We start from the raw sequence: 6,026 nt of genomic DNA, 5'->3' as shown, positions 1-6,026 counted from the left end.
GGGATGGAAAAAAAAAAAAAAGGCCACATAACTAGCCTGACTAGCTCAGGTAAGGCCTACATGGCAGTTTTGCAGACTCAAAACAGTTTCCCACAATAAAGGATGGTCTAAAATTAAAACTTTAGCAAAAAGCAGTTTATAGTGGATAGTCACGCCCTAGACCAGTATCTTCCCTGGTAAAGGTCAATCTTTACCTTAACTGAGCCTATTGTCTTTTTGCAATTAAGATAACAACCTTGTGAAATGTCAGGGAAACTTGTAACTTCCCTTTTTCCAGACCCCTCAGGGCACAACCAAATGCGCCTGGGCACCAGGACAGAGACCACAAATTCCTTCATTGTTATCGCTGTCATGTTCATTGTTGACTGTTGACTATCCTGTACCCACCTAGGTAAAAGAAGTATGTGTCTATCATTTTACTTTTTATCCAATCCCAGAAGTCCCCTCCCCCCCTTTGCTTTCTCCTGCCGCCCGGATCTATCATCAGTGGATTTCAGGTAACCCACTTATGTCTCCCCCTTTGCTTGTAATGTATAAAACAAGGTGAAGAGCTGCCATTCTCTGGAGCATTATCCCAATCCATTGAGATTCTGCTTCCTGGCACTTGTCGACAGTTCGGCTCAAATAAACTCACAAAAATTCTTTACAGGTTTGAATGTGTTTGTGTTAACATGGCTCTGAGACAATCCCGCCGAGAACATCTCATGGTTATTTTCAAGATGGAGTCTTAGCAAGGAGATGCCACCTCCCTCTGATGTGGCCGTCATTTCTTCATTCTTCCACTCTTTTCACCAACTGAATTTTGAACACCTGCTCTGCAGCAAGCGCTGGGCGGGGCTGCGGGACCCAGGAAAACAAGACGGATTTGGTGCCTGGCTTCCTGGGACTGAAAATCCAGAGGCCTTGTCTGGGGGTTGGTTTCTGTGCTCTACTCTATCACCTGCATCTATCATGGTTTGTGGCGTTCAATAAATATGCTACATAAAATAAAAAAGGAAATGGTTTCAGGGCTCCCATATATCAGAGTGGGCTGATATGGGAAGCCAAGCAAATGGTTTTCTTTCACCTAGAGAACGAGTTGGGTTTGCCAGGGCGAGACAAGCAGGCCCAGAGACACCGGTGGGAAGGCAGCGTGGCCACTGTGGTTAGGCTGCTGGGCGGGCCTGGGTTCAGTGGCACTATGTCATTTTGAAACTGGACAATCAATGGGTCCAGGCTGCCTGTCACTACTTGAGCCAATTCAGCAGAATCATATGTGAGCATTATTCCAATACTGCCTGCAGGATGGGAGACCAGCAGGTCATTCACGAAAGTCTGTTCTCCCTCCACCATAAGAGGGACAAAGAGTACATGGGGAAGTAGGCAAAGGGGATAAGAATGGGTATGCAAAATGGGCAGTTCACAGGCAATGCCAAGGCCTGGGGGTATGCAAAGGTTTGGGGGGCGCCTCAGGTTTCCGCAGCAAGGTTGTTACTCTTTCCATGATAATAGGCAGCTCCGGAAGGGGAGGATGGGCCGAACTTCCAGATGAGCTCCCAGGTCCCACGTGCAACTCCCAGTCAGGTTGGAATGTGCATTCTTTAATCAGAACAAAACAATCCCGGTTAATAGAGCATAAGTAATATTTCTTATGATTATAGCTGGTCCCCAATATCCTATTTCTGCCCCTAACAGTTTTAACCTCTTTATGCCTTTCTGCGTCTGGAAAGTGGGGATGATAGAATTCACGTCATGGGATTGGTGTGGGACTTCAGTGAGCTAATCAGCCCCAAACTTTCAGCATAGAGGCACCATTGAGCAAAGGTTAGTTCACTAAATTATGACTAGAGGCTTAAAATGGTCTGCTGTGCGTGGGAATGGCAGAAAGTGGAGTGTGCGTGTGTGTGAGTGTGTGTAAGTGTGAGTGTGTGTAAGTGTGAGTGTGTGTGTGTAAGTGTGTGTGAGTGTAAGCATGACTGTGTGTGTATGCACGCACACTGGAATTAGGAGGTGAGACTGGCCAATTGGCAGAGATGGAGGTGCAATGTTTTCCATGCCAGGGGGCTTGGGCTGCCTCAGTGGGGAGCCCTGCGGGCTAATAACGGGGAGTGGCATGGTTATGTTTGTCCACATGAAACACGAGTGGCAATAGCAATAGAAAGAGGACAGGAAGAATACAGGGAAGGGGAGAAAGAGTCAGAAAGAAAAGAGAAAGGAAACTGGACGCCGGGGAAGAGAAGGAGAGGAGGGAAGGCAAGGAAAGTGGCTGGCGCATCTGTCGGTGCCATTTGTGCCAGGCTCCAGGGTTTGCATCTCAATTAGGGAGGCGTTCCAGGGTGGGTACCAGGGCTGGAAGGGAGGGAGGGGAGTTGTCAGCGTGATTTAGAGGTCTCCATCCCAGGGGGCTGCTTTCGGGGGAAGAATGAACTCTCAAGTCAGGGCCTCTGTCTCAGGGTGCGCCTGCGGCGCAGGCTGCCCGTGTCTGTGAGATGATGGGCAGGGGTCACAGCTCAAGAGCAGCTTGCCCCGAGGTGTGCTTCGCAGCCTCTGGACATCCAGCTAATCGAGCAAGAGAATGTCCCTGCAATGTCACAGCCCCCATCATCCTTCCTGCCGGCAGTAAATCCAAGGATATTTTCCTAGCTTTAATTTATTCTTTAAAGTGGCTTTATGAGCCTGTTAATAAAAGGAAAACTTGATCCTCGCCCGGCTGTCGCTCAGCCCGGGCTGGTCTCTCCCCGCCTGGGAAAGTGCTGGCAACCACGCGGGCTCCTTTTGCCCGCACATAAAAAGGTTTATAGATCTCCAGTTCCCTACAACTCAGCCCAAAGTAGCTCTCGCGTGACAGCCTTCAGGGATCAACGTGGGGGCCCCTCCTTCCACCAAGGTCAGGCTTTGCTCCAGGAAGCCACTGGTGTTTGACTCACGCTGGCCAGGCTGCTTGGCCCCCTGGCTGGGATGTTTCTCCTTCAGATGACACCTCCATCGTGGAGAGGCGTTGAAACTTTTAACAGCACAGACAAGAAGCATACACTGTCACACGGATACAGTTCCCTGCTGACCCGCAGCTCGGGGCTGGGACGTGAAAAAGGGGTCTGGCCTGGGGGTGCCCCTGGCTCTGTTTTATTTCAGTGAAGGATTATGGGAAAGGTGATTGTTTTATGTCCAGAGTGGCTGCCTGATGATCATCCCCTGAGCCGTGTGACCCCAGCGGGTCTGACCATAGCCATGGGATACATATATCCTCCATGCAGTTTCTGTGCGAATCATGGGGGTCTGTGACCAGGAGGCTCACAGTGGTATGTCATAGCCAAACTGGTCATTTGGTGTCTCATGCTATATAATAAAAGCCTAATATGCAAATTGACCCAACCGCAGAACAACTGGCTGAATGACCGGTCGCTATGATGTGCACTGACCACCAGGGGGCAGATGCTCAATGCAGGAGCTGCCCCCAGCTCACAGACCCCAGGCCGGCCAAGGCGGGTCCCAGTGGGGTTCCTCGATAGCCCTGTCAGTCTCCCTGCAGATTGGTCCTGATCACCGGCCAGGCCTAGGGACGAATTTTGTGCACTGGGCCTCCAGTTTAACATAAACAAATGCACTGAATTGGCCTAATGTTGGGTTTTGCAACCTCCACATGTAGACACTTGGGTCCAGCTCATTCTTTGTGATGGGGGCGGTCCTGTGCATTGTGGGATATGAACTGGCCTCCACCCACTAGATGCTTATAGCACCCCCTTTCCAGCTGTGACAACCTGAAACATTTCCAGACATTGCCAGAAGTCCCTGAGAAGGGAAGGATCACCCCCGGTTGAGGACCACTGCTTTAAATCCTACATTCTTGATGGGGGCAATGTGGTGCCCCACAAAGCAAAGCTTGGTTCTTGGGTGGTGAAAAATTGTATTCTCTGTATGTGTAAAGTGAAGATATGCATGCAGTATATAAGCAGATATGCTGTATACCTCTGGTGTTAACATTTCATAGGGATTTTATTAAAATTCATAAGGAGTGGTGATTAGGAATAAAAAGATAGAAAAAGGCTCGTCAGGGAAGTAATAATGCAAGAAAAAGTGAGAAACAAGGTCTAGAGATGCAGATTGAAGCAAGATCAGGTTTATTTTTCATGTCTCTAGGGAGTTGCCTTCACCTCTGTGCAGTTTGGAACTCATGGAAGATACACTGATTTTTGCCCCAAATGTCATTATCAGAAGCTATAAGAATCGTGCTGTCTGCACTCAAGTTTTTGGGTGTCATTGGGCCTTACAGTGACCACATTCCATCTCCTTTTAGGTCTCATTTGCTGACCCCTGGTATCGTCTTTGGTGGAGAGGAGGGAGTGATAACTTATTAAGTGTCTACACTATTCCAGGTTCTCCGTGGAGAGCTTTACATCAGTCTCCATGCTAACATTCCGCTGAAGGGGTTCTCACCTTCCCATCCTGGGGAGAGTCTGGGGAAGGTTTGTGGCCAGCAAGTGGTGCAGGTAGGCCTTGGGATATGGAGGTGAAATCAACTGCATAGCTGAGAAGCCTAACAGAGGTCACAGTCCCATTTGCTTCATAAATGCTGAATTAATCATCTTGGGTTGTCTCTTTTTCAGCATACCAACTGAATTGGCTAGAATGAAAAGAACAGCAACAGAAGCTATGATAGGTTGGTTTTAATCTGTCTCCTTCTTCTCCATTCCCCAAATATTATTGAGCACTTATTATATTTTATGCTTTCTCCTGGGTTAACAAGACAAATAGGTCCCTCCCTATGTAATACTTATAGTCTAGATCTGCTCTGTCCAATATGGCAGCAGCTAGCCACCTGCGCCTCTTTAGAACTTAAAATGTGGCTCATGAATCTTTAATTTTATGTAATTTAAATTGAAAACTGATACTTGATTAAGTTATTGAAAAACTTTTAAGTAAGCAACATCTTGTGGATATATCCTTTCAACTGTGAATTTTATTCAATCTAACTACAGAATAGTTATTTCTAGTGAAAATTTAGCCTGAATGGAAATATTTGTATGTGTACAAAACACAGTGCATTTTGAAGATGTAGTACCAAAAAGAATGTAAACAATTTCATTAATAATTTTTCAAATACTGATTACATGTTGAAATGATAATATTTTGGATATATTGAGTTACATACAATATAAAAATATGAATTTCACCTATGTTTTTCAACTTTTAAAATGTGGCTATGAGAAAGTTTGAAATTACACCTTTGGCTCACATTTTATTTCTAACTCATGATACCAGGCTAGTGTGTCATGGGTTCATTTGTCTTTAACACAACCTGCCTGCATGGACTTGGGTAAGATTACTTCTTTCTAAGCTTTCATTTCCGTTTCTGTAAAATGTAGACCATCATAAAACAGTACAGAAACGTTGAGCAAATTAAAGGAGGTAATGCATGAGAACTTCTTGGCATACTGATTGGCACATAGTAGGAGTTCAGTAACTGTTTGTTAAATGAATAAGTTAGGCCAACGCTCTATCCACTGAGACAAACCGGTTTCGGGGGGTTCATTTGTCTTTAGCACAACCTGCCCGCATGGACTTGGGTAAGTTACTTCTTTCTAAGCTTTCATTTCCATTTCTGTAAAATATAGACCATCATAAAACAGTACAGAAATGCTGAGCAAATTAAAGGAGGTAATGCATGAGAACTTCTTGGCATACTGATTGGCACATAGTAGGAGTTCAGTAACTGCTTGTTAAATGAATAAGTTAGGCCACTGGTCTGATTGAGGAGAGTCAAGTAATATTTTATTTTTTTCTAATTGAATAAAGACCTCATGCTCATCATAAAATATTTGAAGAATACATGAAAAAGTTAAAAATTGCCTGGAATTCCACTACTCCTCTTTATACAGATAGTAGAGAGCACTTGTGAGCCCAACTCTGGTGTCAAATTTCAGTTCTACAACTTGCCCAAGTGATTACTTAATTCCCTGTTCCTCAGTTTCTGCATCTGTTGAGTGGGGATAACAAAGGACTTAGATCAGGTTGTTGTTAGGAGGTTAGGTGAGTTAATATTTATAAAG

The sequence above is a fragment of the Myotis davidii genome, unplaced genomic scaffold, assembly GCF_000327345.1.
Source record: "Myotis davidii unplaced genomic scaffold, ASM32734v1 scaffold639, whole genome shotgun sequence".
NCBI classification, from domain to species: domain Eukaryota; kingdom Metazoa; phylum Chordata; class Mammalia; order Chiroptera; family Vespertilionidae; genus Myotis; species Myotis davidii.
The sequence above is the reverse complement of the archived record's forward strand: the minus strand, read 5'-3'. Positions refer to the sequence as shown.